This window comes from Condylura cristata, unplaced genomic scaffold (genome assembly GCF_000260355.1).
Source record: "Condylura cristata isolate star-nosed mole 26May11 unplaced genomic scaffold, ConCri1.0 scaffold00008, whole genome shotgun sequence".
NCBI classification, from domain to species: Eukaryota; Metazoa; Chordata; class Mammalia; order Eulipotyphla; family Talpidae; genus Condylura; species Condylura cristata.
The window spans coordinates 11,021,114-11,028,106 of record NW_004567109.1 but is presented as its reverse complement, the minus strand read 5'-3'; the positions used below and the strand labels follow the sequence as shown (position 1 = coordinate 11,028,106).

General features: G+C 52.1%; 1 protein-coding gene across 3 annotated transcripts in view; it reads left to right on the top strand.

Moving 5' to 3' along the window:
• STPG1 (sperm-tail PG-rich repeat containing 1) overlaps positions 1-6,993 on the top strand; it is a 43,653-nt gene that overhangs the window by 34,515 nt on the left and 2,145 nt on the right. The gene's annotated exons all lie outside the window — the stretch shown is intronic.

The window sequence follows — 6,993 nt, the reverse complement described above, 5'->3', positions numbered from 1 at the left end:
AAAAAAAAAAGACAATTTCTCCTCATGAGGATTCTGCAAGGATGAGATGAGAGCTCGGAACAGATGCTGCTGTGCCATACCCCGCAGGTGGGTTGGGGTGCAGGATACAGCCGCTCTTCAGTGTGGCCAAAGCCTCCTGCCCAAGTCTAGCAGCTTCCTCACAGAAACTGGGAGCGGAGAGTGGAGAACACCCAGCATCTACCTGCCTTCCCCACACAAGAGTCATTTGGCTTTTGCTCCAGTTTGGATGAGTGGTTTGAAATACTCTCATTTGACGGCATTTGCGTCTGTCAGTCAACAGGCCGTTCCCTGTTCTGGAGGCTGAGGGGTGCCCAGGTGAGCCGGCAGTGAGGCCCCCCGGGGAGGACTCCAGAGCAAGGGGGCGCACTGGCCCAAAGTGCTGGGTGTCTGGGCCCCGGGCTATGTGGCCATTCTTCCAGCGGGGGCCATGATGCAGTGCTTCTGGGGTCGTTGGGGTTCACTGGTTCTCTGTGATGCTTTGTGAACAGCAGAGGACAAGCCCAGAACACTGCGTGCAAACCTCTGCCCCAGGAGCTTATTCAGTTCTCTGAGAATTTATGGAAGCTGCTCAATGCAGTCTCCCTTCCCCTCAGACTCAGCTAGGAGAGGCTGTCCTTCCAGGCCGGTCACTGGTCCCACCTGGCTCTTAGGTCTGCGGCTGCTCCTTGTGTCTCCCTGACCTTCACTCTCCATGTGAAAATGTAACTTTTATATGGAAACCCAAAAACTTGGGAAGGTCTTTCCCATCCCGACACCCACATCCCCCAAGTTTACTGAAGTGCCCGGATGGGGCAGTGGACCTGGAAATCCAGTTAACCGACCCCCAGAGGAGTCCAAAACACATATTTGAAAACTGACATGGAAAGGATGAAACTGAAAAATCTAAATTTCATTTAAAAGCAAGAAGATAAAATGGAAGCGCGCTCTGGGTTATTCTGGAAAAGCATCTGTCTCTGTTGAATGATACAGAAATTATGTAAAGCAAAGAGACAGCTAAATATTTGCAGATTGGAGGGAGTCATCCAAACTCCAGTCTCTCACATTTGAGTTCTGTTTTATTTTCCTTGGGCCCCTGGAGGGAGAAGGGTGAGGATACTTTGGCCATATTAACATTGCAATAAAATGATGATCGTGATAAATGTCACACACATTTTTTGGTTTCCATATAAAAGTTATGTTTTCACTACACTGTAGTCTATTAAGCATGCAATAGTATTATGTAAAAAATAGTACATACCTTCATTGAAAAAATACTTTATCAGATCATGCTTAAGTGAAATAAGCCAGAAAGAAAAGGAAAAATACCGGATGGTTTCACTATGGCAGGAGTATAAAGGACCAGGGGAGAAAATAATAATAGTAATAATGAACAACCATATACCAGAGACATTTAATGGGGTCGAGTGGGGGATGGGATCAAAAATGGGGGCGGGGAGGGGAGTGCACTGGACTATGGTGACGGCACAGGGTGATTTGGTGATGGGAAGCCCACGGGGATTACAGCTGAGATGGAAAAAGGCACAAAATGATGTAAAAATAAATTATTATATTATTTAAAAAAATACTTCATCGCCAAAACATCCTATCCATGGTGATGGTGGCCATTTCTGAAGTGAAGACAACAGTGAAGTTTGTGGGGAGATTTATCTTTCTTTCCTCTGCGTACGCAATGCCGTCTGTTAGCATTTCACCCACTGAGAACTTCTTTGGAAATTGGAGTTCATCCTTATCAACACAGTGTATGCCGTCTTCTGAATCCCCGTTCTGTTGTTATTTCAACATTCACAGCATCCTCGCCAGTAGATTCCATCTCAAGCAACTGCTCCCTTTATTTGTTTTGTTTTTTTAAAGATTTATTTATGCACACAGAACTGGGGTACAGGCCAGAGGTGCAGGAGCAGTGAGAGGAGTCACCAGAGTGGGGAGCAGAACAGGCCAGAACAGGCAGACTGACGAAGTACACTGCTGAGGGGAGCAGTCCTGCTGAGGCGGGACAGGAGAGGTCTGCCACGCCCTGTGGGTCACCTCCAGGGTGGGGATCGAACTCATGCTGAAGCGGCTTTAGCTTCTTAGTGCTGTGCTTTAACCCGCTGCGCCACCCGGGAGGGCCCTGCTCCCTTTATTTGTAAGAAGCAAATCCTCTCCCATTCAAGTTCCACCCTCCTCAGCCATGTCTCCAGCTCCCTTCTAATGCCAGTTCTCTCGCTGCTGCTCCCACCACATCTGCAGTGACTTCCTCCCTGACATCCTGCACCCTCAAAGTCATGCATGAGGGTTGGAACCCACTCCTTCCCAACTCCTGTTAATGCTGACATTCTACCCAGCTCTGGTGAACCAGCATGTCCTTACCGGCAGCGATAGTGGTGAATCCTTCGGGAAGGTTTTCCGTTCGGTTGAGCCAGCTGCATTAGCAGAATCACTGGCTGTGACAGCCTATAGTCTTATGAAGTCTATTTCTCAGACAGTGAGAGCTGAATGGCAAAAGGACCCCTGCTCCCGGGGTGTTGTGAGCAGGCACAAAAGCAACAGGCATCGCCACAGCCACTTCCAGCAAAGCTCTCAGTGACCAGGTGAATCGTCAATGAGCAGAGAGAATTTGAAAATGTTTTTGACTTGCTCATTGCTCAGAAAGCCAAAGATTGAACAATGAAGACTTTTTACAAAGGATGTTTTATTCTGATAGCGCCACCGTGACGGCCACAGTGAAGCTGGAAACTCGTGGAAAGTCGTCTCCTCGAGCCAGTTGCAAGGTTATATTAATAAAGGGGAGGGGCGAGGGGGTTTTCCTGTGGGTGCTGGGAGGCTCCAATTGGCCTGGTGAGCTTACAGCTGTGGGTCCTTTTGCCCTGGAACACTTTTTTGCTCTTTAACTGAGCATCAAAGCCCCAAGCAGATGTCTGTGAGGCACACGTGTGGCCAATGACTTACTCAAAAGCATTGTACTTGGGGGAAGTGTCAGAAACCCCGTGTTTGAGGTTACAAAAGGAATCTTCTTCCCCTGAGCAGCAGAGGCCTTAACAGTGGGCTTAAAATGTTTAGTAAACCATGTTGTTAACAGATCAACATCTAGCACTGATTTCTTAAAGGCCCTGGATCTTCAGAGTGGTAATGAGCGCTGGGCTTCGACCGAAATCACCAGCTACAGCAGCCCTCAGAGCCGTCTGCCCTCTGGCGGAGCAGCACGGGCCCCGCCTCTCTCCCTCCAAGTCCCAGGGCCTCTTCTTCAGGCTGCTCCACCTGCCGGGAAAACTGTCGCGCACACGGCCCCGCCCCAGGGACCTCAAGCTTCCGCAGAACTTGCTGCAGCGTCTCGGGCAGCACTGGCTGCCCGGCCTGGTGCGGCTAGGCAGTGGGGAGGGCGTCTCCCCACAACCCCACGGACCCACCTCCGCTGGATTCAGACGTGGCTTCTGCGGCCTCCTGGTCTCCCTCGGCCGCACAGAGTCAGAGCTAGGCCCGTGTCTGGATCCAGCGTTGGCTCTGGGGTGTGGTGGCTCTCGATCTCCTGTCCAGCCCACAAAAGCCACCTCGGCGACCAGCCCGTCTCGCTTCCTTACCATTCCTGGGTGCTCGGGAGGGCACGTTCCATTTCCATAAGAACTTTCCCTCTGCGGTCACAGCTGGGCTGACTGGCTCCAGAGCCTGGCTCCAGCCTGCTGACTCTTTGATGTACCTTCTCACTCAGCTCAATCATTTCCAGCTTTGACGTGCGACGCTCCCCTGGCTGGACCACCAGAGGCTGTTGTAGGGTTATGCTGTGCCCCTACAATACTGTTGGATCTCAGGGCATTGGGAGGCCCAGGAGAGGAAGAGATGGGAATGGCTGGGGGCAGAGCGGGCAGAACACCCACTTTGTGGACGAAGTGTGCCACTGCATACTTTCTGAGAGCGTCCATGGCACCAATAAACAATTAGTGATAGTACTGTCAAAGACCACGTCACACACCGCCAGAACAGACAGAGCAATCGTGAAGACGTTTGAAATAGGGTGAGCGTGGCCAAAAGGCGAGAGACAAGACGTGGACGCTACTGCTGGGGGAGACGGTGCCGGCCCGGGCTCGGGGGTCACGTGGCCACTGCAGCGCTCTCACTAGTATAAGTGTGGTATCTGCAAAATGCAATAAAACGTGTGTGCCTGGAGCTGTCTGGCCCCTGAAAAGGTTCGCTTCGCCTCCTGTTCCCTTCTCATCTGTATGTGGCTTCCTTGAGAAGGTGTCAAGCCGAATCACACTTAGGTCCCGGGGCCTCCTGGAGTAGTGGTGGAACATCTGAGAACCATCCCCTGTTTCCAGAAGCACAACCCCAGGTGCCAGATTGCCCACACATGTGAAGGGGGGCTCCCTGCTCTTATTTGTCTTGGACTGGCTTGCTTGGCTTCCCAATCTTGAGTAGGGTTCTGGCCTACAGGGATGGCATTTTGGTCTGCTTTCTTCAGGGTGCAGGAAGAATCGGGGGGTCGTCCACTCTCCCTGGGGTTGTTAGTCCCTAGCGTGAGCGGTTGGGTCCCAAGGGTGAGCGGTTGTTAGTCCCGAGGGTGGCCGTGTCTCCTGGGGAGGCAGAGCGGGAGTAAGCACAGGCCCCCCAGGCAGGCTCCCTCAGCCGCCACTTCCCCACACCCCAGTGCTGTGAGCTCAGCTCCCCAGAATACACTTCAACCCAGAAAACTGGGTTCAGGATACCTCCAATGTGCTTGTGAGGATAACACAAAGTAACCCACGTGCCCCACCAGGCCAGCAGGGTGAGCGGCACATTGATGGTGGGTGTGAGTAGACCCCACGGGGCAGGTGTTAGCACCCACATTTCTGGGCCTCTTAGCTGAAAAACCCATCGAGGCTGCCTCCTTGCTATGGTCGCCTGGCTGACCAAAGCCCGAGCATTTTCCAACTTGTGTGGGGGCTCTGGAAGAGAAAGGAGGTGTTGGCCATGGTTCCCCTGCCCAGGCCTTCGTTCCCCATCGTGGCGATGACTCAGTGAATGGGGTGAGTCAGGACAAGGGTTCTTGGAGATCAAAATAGTTCCTCCTTGGTGCTCCAACCTCCAGCCAGGAGGTGAAACACCCAGTGACACCTTCCTAACCCCTCACTGCTTCCTGGAGCTTTAAAGCCACTGGTTTTGCACAGACAAGCTGCCCTGTCACTGCCAGAGCGAAGCATCAAGCCAGGTTGGCCCTGCTCCAATTTGGGTAATTACGCTAGACCCACCTAAGGTTCCCTGGGATTTTCAATTAGATATGGGGTGCTTCTTCCCAAGCGCTGTGATCTGTCACGCTGCCCTGAGCAGATACTGCACTCCGCCCCCGGCCATCTGCTGCCCTTTAATGATGAGAAAAAATTGCCCCTTTATCCCTCCCCATCCTGGGAATCCCCGAGGCGAGGTGGGGTGAACCAGTGCCTGGGAGTGGCCGGAGGGTCTGGGATGCCTTCCCCAGCGACCTGCTGGGTCCTCAGACATTCATTATGCTGCAGCCATTTGAGACAACAGCTCACCTTGGAAGCCGCAAATGTACTTATTCCCGCAAATGTACTTAATCCAGCCGTGGCCAACTGAGGGCCTTTGACAAATGTTTTCTTTCCATGGGGCAAGATCAGTGTGGCTGAGACACCAGAGCTATGAGGCCCATCGCAGCTCTGCCCCCGGTATGCAATGGGCCTTTTGTGAGCTGCCCAGCCCCACCAAGGCAGAGGCGACAGCCCTGGACCACATAAAGTTGTCAACTGGGGTTCAGGGATCTGGGTTCCCCTCCTGGCTTCAGGTTTTTCTGGCCTCCCCCACACTGCCAGGTGCAGAGACCTGGGCCCCAGGGTGGCCTTCGGGCCAGCATTCCTTCTAATGTGCTCTGGGACTGGAGTGACTCCCTTTCTCTCTCTGGGCACCGACTTGGCTAACGAAAGGCGGTTGGATCAGATGTGTCCAGGTCCCCACCAGCTCTCTGGGTTTAAGGACACTTCTGCTTGGGAAGGCGTTGGCCAAGGACAATAGAGCTCCAGTGGTGAGGAACCCCAAGTGGGCTGGCTTCAAGGTGGGGTGGGCTCCCCTGGCTGCCAGGGTTCTAAGTCCCGTTCCGTCCCTTTCGGGGAGAGGACTTTAAGCGAGCCTCAGAGTGAGGGGAAAGCAGGAAAGCCAGGAAGGCACTCACTTCTAGAATTCCCTAGGCAGCCCGGGGGACCTCTCTGAATCAAGGCCTGGTCACAGCTAACAGGACCTCGAGGTCACCAAGTCCAACCCCCTCATTTTATGGCTGGGGAGACCGAGGCCCAGAGTGAATTAGTGGCAGAGCTAGGACTCAAGTACTGGCTCCATTTATCTTTCATCTGTTCTCTCAACGCCAGACATAAAAGACTCCCTTTCCCGAAGGAGGGGAGACAGACCTGAAAACAATTACAACGTAAGTGGTGTGTGTTATTCAGAGGTCTCTTGATTTCCAGCCCAGTATTTTTCTACTCCAGTATTCTGCCTAGCCAGGGAGTGACTTAGTAAGAGTCTGCAACGCCAGTGCTGGAATGGCCTATGGAGACTAATCTTGGGGTGGAAAGTTCCTGGCACTTGGGCTGCCTTGCTGGGTCCCTGACCATGGCAGACATGACCAGTGGGTCGCCAATGTGCTTCCCACTCCAGGGACCAGCGCCCTGGAAGCTTGGGGAAGCTTCCTTACGGGGCTCCCAGCAGGCGTGACCAGCGGATGAAGTTGGCAGGTGAGCTGAGTGCTGTCTGCCAGTCCTGAGCTCAACAGCACGTGCTCAGCTCGCACTTTGCATGGGGCCGCTCTGAGTGTTTTATATATATATATATAATTTTGTGTTGAGAAACATTTTGATCAGGTAATTTATTTTTTAATAATGACATTGAGTTTCTCTGGTTTTATCCTGATTCTCATATATTTTATATATACATACATATAACATATATATGTGTTTATATAACATATACAACATATATATGTTTATTTATATATATGTTTATTTATATATATTT